This window comes from Staurois parvus, unplaced genomic scaffold, assembly GCF_062004578.1.
Source record: "Staurois parvus isolate SC_StPar_1 unplaced genomic scaffold, SC_StPar_1.0 ptg000007l, whole genome shotgun sequence".
NCBI lineage: Eukaryota > Metazoa > Chordata > Amphibia > Anura > Ranidae > Staurois > Staurois parvus.
The window spans coordinates 307,651-320,013 of NW_028317803.1; the positions used below are offsets into that span (position 1 = coordinate 307,651).

Below are 12,363 nucleotides of genomic sequence, written 5' to 3' on the forward strand. Positions count from 1 at the left end.
TGTGTAAAACAAAACAATCCTGTTCTGATAACATATAAAGTATATGTCTGTACTGTGGCATTACTTAGTCTTTGTGGACTAGGTACTACACACTGAAAAGGTGAAAAAACACCCAGCAGTGATCTGACACTGATCACTGTCACTAGAGCAATGAAGCGTCCTTATGGTGACACTGTACTGCTGTGGTTAGTGATCAGTGACACGGTGTGCCATTGCATCATAATGTCACCATAGTGACACTGTACCGTTCTTGTGACAGGGATCTTTTTTTTTAATGTATTACTTTGAAACATTGTAAAAAAATAATAAATAAATATAAAAAGTAATTAAATAAAAACAATTAAGGGCTCCCTACATGGGAATGCACATAGCACCTGTGGGTAAATATGGCCATCACAAGGGGTACACATTTATACACCTCCTATGAACAAGGTCTAATAGTACAGCCAGTCAAAGTGTTCCTGATCACTGCCACACCAGTAACAATATCACCAGACCAATACAGACAGCAACAGGGTCAGCCACATCAGTACAGTGTCACCAGAGACAGTGCAGCCAGCAAGTGTTCCTGATCTCCACCACACCAGTGCAATATTGCTTCTGCCTGTCACAGGTACTGACCCTGGCCTGTTTATTGGCCACATTTCTGCCTGCTGCATGGAATGATCGTTTGCCTGTTTATTGACCATATTACTGCCTGAACTAACACATTTGCATGTCCTACATTCTTGAGAGACCCCAGTGCCAGCTATTCTTTATGAACAACTGCACTCCTGGAACCACAAGAACTCTTTTGTTCTTTCTTTCTTCAGCCACCCATACTTCCTGGCCAGTGAACATGGCATTCCTATGGTCAGCCATGTACCAGTAGGCTAACCTTGCTTGGCTTATAGGAAATGGGACTGCTATAGGTGATGCTACACAAAGCTATATTCCCTGACCACACGTACAGAGCAGACCATTGCAGTAGATTGCTTTCTATGCAATGTTGGTTGGTTTTTGTGATACACAAGATACAATGTTCAGTACATAATCAGTCCAAACATTGAAAAAGGCTCACACATGTGGGATTCCTATGCTCCACAGTTTAGCAGAATGTGTTTTGGGGTGAAATTCTAAGTATGCCTATGCTGTGCGTGAGAAATATTCTATAAAACTGACAGTTAATTTTCTGTCCACATTTTCCAAAAACATGTGGCAAAAAAAGAATTCATCAAAAGGCTCAGCCTGCCTTTTAAAAATACCTCAGGGTGTTTACTCTCCAAAATGTAATCATTTTGTGGGTGTTTCTACTGTCCTGGTGCTCCAGGGTCTCCAAAGATGCAATAGGTAGTCAGAAAATTAGATGCGTAATTTAGGCCCATCTAAAGCCTTAAGGTGGTCCTTTGATTTTGGGCCCTTCTATGTGGTTAGGCTCTTAAATGTGGTATGAATGTGTTTTGGGCTGTAGTTCTAAGTATGCCTAAACTGTGTGTTAGAAATATATTGCCATCTTTTTGTAAAAAAAAAAAGATTACATTTTCTTTCCACATTTTCCAAAACCACGTAGCAAAAAAAATCTTCATAAAACTCATTATGCCTCTTACAAATTATAATAATACTGTGTATATATATATATATATATATATATATATATATATATATATATATATATACACACAGTAGACTCACACAGAGTAAATAATATGCAGTGATTTAAGTTATTTTACAAAAGAAATGTAGCAGAATACATTTTATAAATTCATGAAGAAAGATCATTTATTTGCCAGATTTAAATAACAGAAGCAAAGAAAAACAAGTTTTTTTTTCAAAACTTGGTCTTTTTTTCATTTATATAGCAAAAATAAAGAACTCCATGTTGATTAAATACCACCATAAAAGAACCCTATCTGTCTCACAAAAGATACAAATTTAATTTGGGTACAGTGTTGCATAGGAGAGTAATTGTTATTCAAAATGTGACAGCACTGAAAAATGGCCGGGGCAGAAAGGGTGTGAAAGTGTCTAGGCTTAGAAGTGGTAAATTAACATATTGGTAATTTACTGAAGGTAAGGATATACAGGCTGGTAACCGAGCAACATTGAGCAACAGTTCAGCATGGGGAGATCTGTGCATAACAGAAGAGCTCTGGAGGTACAAAGCAGTGGGACAGGAGTGCGCAGTTCTATGTCCTTGTCAGTTCTGAACGATCAATGCCCCAGCAACAACTCAGCAATGGAGGTGGATCATTAGAAAGTATTTAGAGATTAAGTATATGTATGAGGAACTCAGCCCTGTCTGACCTGCAACATTTCTGCATAACATAACTATGGAGGTAACCATGGTTAACACCCAGGCTGGATTTAAAACATGTCTGCCTATGTACATCTCCATTATGTAAATGGATGATGGGATTAGTAGTTTATTTTATGCTTCCAGGTCAGTTCACAGGAACTAACAAGGACACTACTTTTCTGGCAAGATGGACTTAGTACCCAAAAATTATTTTATGTCAAACATTATATACTAAAAAAGAATTGTTTAAGCATTAACACCCAGAAGGTGCTAATAAACTGTCAAAAGGTAACGCTTTTGAATTTTGCCAGTCTCTAGTGAATTTTTTTCTCTACTGGGAGATTACATCATTTCCATTCATATATCCAAAAATTATTCAAACCTTTAATCACATTTATCCAAGCACATGCATAATAACAAGCATTAAGATAAACAACATTTAAAACCATTTAAAATAATACCCATCGGGCACTCTGGATCATAATTCGGAGTCAGTTCTCACATATATGTGTATTAAGGCAGATTGCAAATCTGTACTCATAAATAGTTATTGCACTTTTGTTTGATGTTTTATACCATTAATAATGCAGAGTTTAATTAATGCTATCAACCATCTATAAGGCATGAGAAATAACCGGGCGTGCAAATGTGTACTAAATACTAGGTTTTTAATATGGTATCACTCTAGAATGGACTTAGGTAGGAAGTAAGAAATAATGTTTTATTACTCTACTGGGAGTGTTCTTAGCTGTTAGTTATACTGATTTAAGGAGGAGCTTCAGCCTTCCTCCCAAAAAATAAGAAGTCAGAAGTTACAAATTCTGTAGCTGCAAACTTTTAATAAAAGGAGAATAACCTGTCCAGGGATCGAGCATTGTCCTTACCCAGGCCAATTCTTTAACGGTCTTCAGGTTCCTGGGCCTGGCATGTTTACTAAGGGAAAATGGCTGTGAGGCATTGTGGCTTCAGATTTGGCTTCCCACTGCACATGCGTGAACTTCTCTATGCTTTGTGAATGGCCCTGTAGTCTTCTGGGACTCAGAAGACTGAGGGCAAACAAAGGGGGAGTCAATCCAGATGGAAATGGGAGCAGTTACCTGTCAAAATCAGGTACCTGCTCCCACCCAAAAGATAAAAGTTTCCAAAAGTTAGTGAGGAGAGAGGGAGGAGGCTGAAAAGCCTTCCCTTTTGGGTGAAGTTCCACTTTAGCAAGAGACTGATGTATTCTGTAAGTGTGGTAAATTATTTCATTGCAGACCAACTTTATGAAAAGTGCCCCATATGACATGATCTACATGTATTGTTCATTGTTCTGAACAAATCACCTTACATAAAAATACAGTGCACTATTTCTGGGCAAGACGATCAATGTTTTTTGGGGTAATTACACTGGATTTAATGGATCTGTAGTTCTTTTATGATGAACAATCTAAATATAGGCAGAGAACAGCTTTATCTAATTGGGAATGATAACAGGCTTCCATATTTAGGGGCTTCTTGTGCTTTGTCAGGATCACCTATGCCATTCCAATTCGATATGTGATACTCACAAGAATTGTACTTGCTTACAGCTATATGGTACCTTACTGCAGTGTTTCTCAAACTTTTTTTAGGCAAGGTACCCTTTAAAATTACGGACAGTCTTGAGGCACCCCATTCTAAAATGTAAAAAAACGATTCTAATAGTTTTATATAACGCAGCAACATCCACACACATAGATCCCAATGTTAGAGGTGATTTATTCGTCCAAAGCAAATACACTTTTGCACACTGGTACTGACTAGTATTCCAGTGTTTCTCCCTCACTTTTTCTCCATCATTAAGCTTATGTGACCCCAGCACTGATGGAGAGGGGCAGGGGAGGGTCAAACAAGGATGCTGTGCAGGCAAATGACATCCTCCTTATTAACTGATGATGTCATTGGTTGTTAGGACCCTGGTGGCTAGAAGGTCGTAATGGTGCACAAAAAAAACCTGTGGCTTTGTGTAACTAAAAGGCAAGCTTTTTCCACCCACTGGCTTGTATACAAGTTTTGGGCAATTTTTAGACATTTTGCCAAGGCACCCCTGAAAAAACCTCAAGGCACCCTGGTTGAAAATGGCTGCCTTACTGCATGTAATAATTGATGAATGGTAATACGTATACACTGGTCTTACTACTTGCAGAGATTATATATACCATCATTCATAAATTGTTACTGTTACTGCTTTGCTCCAGAGTCTTGCAGACATAACCATACTCCCAATCAAGAGATTATGAAAGCATACTCATGGTATCTCCCAGTGTTGTCCTTGATTATACCATTGTCCATAAAGCCTTTGGCATGCCCAAACTAGAAGGTCTATGGAACACTAGGCATATGTGTAATAAATGGGAGTATTATATGTCCCTGTAGGAGACATCTCAAGTATGGATCAACAATTTTCAAATGCATTTTCTTTACTTGGTGAAAATGTTCTACTCTTCAAAAAGGAAGCAAGTGTAACTACTGCATCTAAGGAGTGGTTATCATCTTGGGTTTAATTATGTCTTAACCATTACCCCCTTCTACCCATTTGTATAAGCAATATGTTTACAGTCATTTACATTTGTTGTGGGATTTTTTTCAAATATCAATATTTCAAAATCTCTTGATTGGGAGTATGGCTATGTCTGCAAGACTCTGGAGCAAAGCAGTAACAGTAACAATTTATGAATGATGGTATATATAATCTCTGCAAGTAGTAAGACCAGTGTATACGTATTACTATTCATCAATTATTACATGCAGTAAGGCAGCCATTTTCAACCAGGGTGCCTTGAGGTTTTTTCAGGGGTGCCTTGGCAAAATGTCTAAAAATTGCCCAAAACTTGTATACAAGCCAGTGGGTGGAAAAAGCCTGCCTTTTAGTTACACAAAGCCACAGGTTTTTTTTTGTGCACCATTACGACCTTCTAGCCACCAGGGTCCTAACAACCAATGACATCATCAGTTGATAAGGAGGATGTCATTTGCCTGCATAGCATCCTTGTTTGACCCTCCCCGCCCCTCTCCATCAGTGCTGGGGTCACATCAGCTTAATGATGGAGAAAAGGTGAGGGAGAAACACTCCCTTATGCGGCACAATCAGAATTCCTTTTTTTTTACTAACTCCAGACTAGTCCCAGATCAATTCTATATACATGCTATGGGAATTGTAGTTTGGTATGTGCTCTTTTTTGTTTCCCAATAGTGATTATTCAATATTGAAATTGTTTGGGGGGTTACCTAATCACTCAGTGGTGATGAGCAGAGCTGGCAGTTAAACTCATTTCTAAAATGTCTGGTTTCAAGGCATTAGTGGATTTAATATAAGCATACATGGAATTTTTTTTTCAGTAGCTGCACTATTAAATATGTAGCTGTCAGCCCATGTTTTGTCTTAAGCATTTGAATTATCATTGATAATGTTCAGGCTCCTTACCCTTGCAGTCTCTAAAACCAGCACTGTGATTTGAGATTAAACACAGTATTCACCTTGAAATATAAGCTTATTCTTATAATCAAAACTATATTAACGGAGATCTCAAGCATTTGTTTCAGGGATAATTTTGTTTTATTTAATTGAGCGTGTTTTAAGATTGCTGAAGCACACCCACACACATCCATGAAAATGAACATAATTGCCAAATAACAAAGGCAATTTAGAAAGCCTACCCAGGCTGAAAATGTTGCCATTGGTATCTTTTGTGTTCATTGAGAAACCATTAATGACAACATGAAAGCCAGAGATGCATTTCATGTTCGGCATCGATATAGATCATAACTCTTTGTAGCAATAAGCTGCTCAAGTGTTTTTCTGATTATTCTTTTGTTCAGGACATTGCTTTACCACCTGTTATAAATTATCATATTTTATTTATAATAATTATTAACTTACAACATTTTGCCCAGGGTTGACTTGGATGTCCACTGCCATTAGGGTACAGTAGTACAGTATGTTTAGTCAATAAATTCTTTTTTTTTGAGTCAAACATAACTCTACAAGATGGTTCAGAAAACTCTTAATCTGACTCTTGCCTGTATGTATGGTTACCTTTGTGACCCTGCCTAAAAAAACTGCTAAAAAGGTATGCTGGGACTTTTCTGTTGGTATTATAGCTGTGTTGCTTACTGTTTTGTGCAAGCCCCTAGACATCATCAATTGTTTCAGTGAAAGAACACCCCCGCTTACTTTTCTTCCTTACCTATTTTTTAACTATTAATTATGTGCAGCCTCCAGTTATTAAAATGATCTATCTATTTTTTCCAATAAAATTTAGTTTATAAATATTCTTTTAACTCCCACCTCATCCAGGACACAGTAGTATGTGTATCCAGTATACACATCAATGTGAAGAAATGCCAGCACTCCATTGTAAAGTACTACAGCTTTATTATTCCATGGTTGTGCAAACAAACAACATTACATTTTTAGGGTACAAAAGACTTCTAGCTCAAGCAATAGCTTATTGATAACATACTTTAACGTGGATGTCTGGCCTTTCCTCATATTGATGATTGTGGTGGTACCACTGCTGGCCTTTCCTCACATTGCTGTCTATGGTGGTGCCACAGCCAGCTGGACACCCATAATCATTAAGGTGAGAAGTCTTCTGTGTGGGATAAACCCTGTGCCATCCTCCAGACACATGTGTCACTTAACCAGGGACACTTGTAACTGCATGGGTCACTTACTGGGGACATGGTTGTGTAACCGGGTGCCTGCTATATCATTATGGCATTCAGGGACATTTACAGATGAGACTAGGAGGAAAACCCTAGTGCCCAGTGGGATCTCTACATCACTTTCTGTTAGCAGAGTGGATTCAGTTTTCCTGACAGCAGATGATCTTGGGACCTGTAATCCTATAACCAATATATCCTGTATTCCTGAGTGCTAATTGAACTACAACTACCAGAGAGCTAGGGAACAAGAGGGATGTTGAGAAAGCAGATATATTCTACAGCAAGGGACTGGCTCCCTCTCTTGGCATGGGATTCAGAGCTGAACACAGGGAGACTGCCGTTCTCCTCCAGAGACAGATTGCTGGCCTACTGCTGTGGCACTCTGCATATCAATTCAGTACAGCAGTGATGCCAATTGCCACACCAGGATCACATCAGTGTCTCTGCATTGGGACTGTCACTATCCAGTCTTCACACAGATATCTCTGTTCACCATGCTGACAGGCCATCAGGCAGGAAGTCTGCACATCCCTGCAAACAGCCAAGAGCCGGGGCAAAAACTTTTGTTCCTAGGAGGCTTTGCCATCCATAGAATAATAATGTGAACCAAGGCTTTGGATATGATCCCTTAATTCACCACAGCTGCTGTATGAAGTGCTATACTAATCATATCAACGCTTATACACTGCTCAAAAAATATAAAGGAACACTTTTTAATCAGATTATAGCATCAAGTCAATTACACTACTGGGATATTGATCCGGTCAGTTAGTGTAAGTAGCAGAGAGGGTTTTTAATCAGTTAATTAACAACAGATACACTAGATGGGCAACAATGAGACAACCCCCAAAACAGAAATGGTTTTACAGGTGGAGGACAGTGACATTTATTTCCCTACTAATTTTTTCTGACTGTTTTTCATTAGTTTTACATTTGGCTAGGGTCAGTGTGACTACTGGTAGCAGGTGGCAATACCTGGACCCTACAGAGGTTGCACAGGCAGTCCAACTCCTCCAGGATGTCACATCAATATGGGCCTTTGCCAGAAGGTTTGCTGTGTCTCCCAGCACAGTCTCAAGAACATGGAGGAGATTTCAGGAGACAGGCAGTTACTCTAGGAGAGCTGGACAGGGCTGTACAAGGTCCTTCACCCATGAGCAGGACCGGCATCTCCTCCTTTATGCACTATCAGAGCCCTACAAAATTACCTCCAGCAGGCCTGAGGACCCAACGTCCTCTAGTGGTCCTTTGTCCACTGCCCGACATCATAGAGCTCAATTGGCATTTGCCATTGAACACCAGAATTGGCAGGTACGCCATTGGCGGCCTGTGATTTTCACAGATGAGAGCAGGTTCACCCTGAGCACATGTGATAGGGTCTGGAGAAGCCATGGAGAACGTTATGTTGCCTGTAACATCGTTCAGCATGGCAGTTTTGGGGCTGGGTCAGTGATGGTCTGGGGAGACATATCCATGGAGGGACGCACAGACCTCTACAGGCTAGACAATGGCACCTTGACTACCATTGGGTATCGGGATGAAATCCTTGGACCCATTGTCAGACCCTATGATGGTGCAGTGGGTCCTGGGTTCCTCCTGGTACATGACAATGCCCGGCCTCAGAAGGCTGATGGTGGTTATCTATGATACTAAGCACTGTATGACTCACCTGTGATATTCATATAAATCTGGTGAGTGTTCTGTGTTTATGGTAGAGGATTTCGGGAACACTATGGCACTGATTGTTGGAAATGGAGCACTTTTTTGAGCATGGACATTTTAACAAATTTGAAGGCATTGTGCATTATACTGTAAATAACTAAAAGCACTTGGACACTTTATATGCACAGGGAGACATATTGAAGCACAAAGGACACTTTATTGAATCATGTTTAATTTTTATTTGAGTATATGAGCATTGTAGAGAATATGCTTGTTTATTGCACGTTTAAACAAAAACCAATAGCGCTGTATAAAAGACAGAGTATCCATAGGAATGGACCAACCTCTTTCTGTCATCACTCTAGAGATGCTGCACTCAGACACCTTTTCACCTCAGTTACCAGGGGACCTTTGCTTTGAGTTATCTGTTTAACTTTATTAAATTACCAGTATTCACTAATAAACCATTGCTACCACCATTGCTAGCAGAAGACAGCAGATACCACCATATCAGGAACTTTATGATGAACTGTGTCTCTTGCATTATTATTCTATTCCATTGAAATATGTCTGAACCCAGAGTGTCAGAGGTGTCAGGAGGCTTGCAAAGTCAGGGCAACCACTGGGAACATTATCAAGTGGCCCATTCAGGGCTAACACTACATTTGCTACAAGGAGTTTCCTGGCAGGGCTTAGGAAACCACATGAGGTACACTGATATGGGACACCCTACATGTGACAAGCATATGGGGCACCCCACCAGGCACATGGACACTCCACGGGACATTTCAGCAAAGGTATGAGTACTGCAAGTAACATCCAGATTTTGTTTTCATTATTACAAGTATTTATTGAGTCCATGTGGCAGGTTTCACAAAGATTGTTGAGCATTTACAGAAATATCTACAGACATGCCTAGAAGTACAGCCAATTGGTTATCTTGATTTACTGTCAATACAAGGTAGTTGCAAGGAGCTGTGGCATTCAGATGACAAATACATGAAAACACTATACATAATTAGGAAGCTTCTTCATCCTCCATCTTTGGATACAGATAGTATTTTCATATAATCCATATCTGCAATTCTGTAATCTGCCACTGGAGAGATATCTGCTGACATGTTGAGTGTCACTGATGCAGACAAGGGTGTGCCTTTGGTGAAGAAATTCAGATTTTGCAAAGCAAATGTTAGTTGGGCTGGCTCATTTATTTCTTTTGTTACAGCTTCTTTCTCTTTATTGACATTTGAAGTCTGTGATAGCTTGATATGTTCTTAGCTCCCCCCTTGCAGAAAATGTCACTCAATTCTTTGCACAAGAGATCACAACTGCATCACCAATCTGATCTCTGAAGATATGTGCAAACTCTCCAGATGGCATCTTTATCACACAGCTGTACTCTTGTTCCGGAATTCCTAACTGCTCAACATCTAAATCCATCAGATTCATTACGTAGTCAGAAATCTTTTCTTGATTGGGTGACTCAGATACCATGTTGACTGTGTTGGCACTGTTCTCAAAGCAATGATATCTTCACTTGCAGCACACTTCAGGATTTTTGACATCCAGATACTTTAAAAGAGAACCGGTTACATATGTGTATATGTAAGCATATGACTTCCCTTAACTTAAATTGTTACAATAGTGCAGAACTATGTATGTATGTGTTATTAAACACTTGTGTTCTCTACCTGCCTAAGCAATAATGCCTAAGCTTGGAGCTGAAAATTGGCATGTTGTCTGGGCTGCTTGAGCAGAATAAAATTGGCAAATAACACAGTCACTGGTTTTATTTGATATAATTCTGACATAATTCTGTATTTTAAATTTTTTGTTATCAGTGGTGATCTTAGGCAGTAGACAGGATGGGCTTATAGCCTGACACTGAGCCTGACACTTCCACTTTGATGTGATATTACACCAGTTCAAGAAGGGAGATTCTGATTATTTCACGTGCCCATAGGTGATTGGTTCTCTTGAAGTTTTATCATATTATGACAGGTGACGTATTTCATGTTCTGACATCCTCTTTAAGTGTTATCATATTACAACAGATTATATCTTTCATGTTCTGACACACGACATGTAATGACATAATGGCATGCTTTACACTGCCATTTTGGACAATAACATAATTTCAGTGTTTCTATCTTTTAATAAATGGGCATACTTTTCTTAGCAGAAGTGAAAACCAAGATCTATAAGTAATCTAATTTACCAGTTTTCAAAATATGTCCCTCTTATAGGCGAACTCTATCACATAAGCATTGTTTTAAAAGGAGCAGCTGCTGATATTGCTAAAAATGGCTAAAATACAAACCTAACTGACAACTACAACTATTCTGTGTATGTGCCTCATCCACTCATCCACTACATCATACTGGACTGACAGCCCTTGGCAAACTATTCAAAGTTTATTTTATATATAAAGTAGGACTATTAGGTCCTAGGTCAAACTATTAAATTACATATGTATTGTTGCCAGCCTATACCAGTGAGACCAAACTCTCTGTTTTTCTAACTAATCCCTGTTGATTTTGACAGTAAAACCATTGTATATGAACTAGCTTTGATAGGGTGACAACACTCTTCTACAGGAAAGTTAGTGCAGTGTTGTCACCTTTGCTGCTGTAGCGGCTTAGATGCTGTCACTGTTGCTATCCCTATCAGTTAATAACCACCCTTAGCTACACTCACTACCCTGTAGCTTGAAAGTGCATTGATCCATCTTGATCAGTCCATCTAAACCACATGTGCATGATAAATCCAGCTTCACAACTGCATTTACCATTAAAAATAAAGGTAAATCACATTTCCTTTGAGAGATTTAAAAGTATGTTTTTTTTTGTTTTTTTTAATCATACTTGCCTAGGTGGATATAGCATCAACCCAATGCTGCATGTGTCCCCTGATGGCTCTGAGGGTGAGAACTGAGTGATCAGACACCACTGATTGCTCAGTTCTCCCTGCAGGTCTGAGCAGAGAGTGATGAATGTCAGTCTCTGGCTCTCTGCTCTGCCCCCCCCCCCCCAATGCTCACTGGAGCCCTGGGCTGTGGAGGGGTCGGGTGTGTCTGGCTCTGGCTCTTAGTTGCTCAGTGAGAGGCTGAGTCAGGTGCTGGTCCTGGCTCCTGGTTGGATCCCAAGCATATGGTCACGATCTTTCCCCAGCCTGGAGTGGCTGAGTGACATCAGCCAACAGAGCTGTCTGCTGAAAACAGGACACAGGAGTGCAGAATAAACTGCACTCCTTAATCTACAGGAGAAATACAGCCAAATTAGCTTTGGCTGTACTTTTCCTTTAAATTCCCACCTTGAGTTGAAAACATTTATCAGAAAAGAAAAAACTATGAACCTTAGATGGATCTAAAATGAGCTTGTCATAAAATAAATACTGGAGTTTTAATTTTTGTACTCCTTAAAATGCTAGTCGCTTGGCTGTTGTGCTGGCCTACTGTCTTCTGTACTTTCTGAGTCATTTGGCCAGAACAAGTATACAGGTAAGAAGAGTCAACAGTCAAGTCAAAATGTTCCCTTTGCAATAGAATTCTCCCTTTGCTTAGGGAATGAAGTGAAGCTCTGATGACTTTCATTATCCAGTCATGTGTGATTTTTATTTTCCTTATATCTGATTGGGTATTTTTTGCAAAGTGATTTTTTTTACCACATCCACCAATCTATGGGAAAATTCTCTTGCAAAGTAAAATAGCCCATGAAAAGGGAACAGCCCATTTGGCT

The 12,363-nt window shown here is 39.5% G+C and overlaps 1 pseudogene; it reads right to left on the bottom strand.

Moving 5' to 3' along the window:
* Window positions 1-9,644: 9,644 nt before the first annotated feature.
* Window positions 9,645-10,191, bottom strand: LOC149474276 (DNA sliding clamp PCNA pseudogene; annotated as a pseudogene).
* Window positions 10,192-12,363: the final 2,172 nt, after the last annotated feature.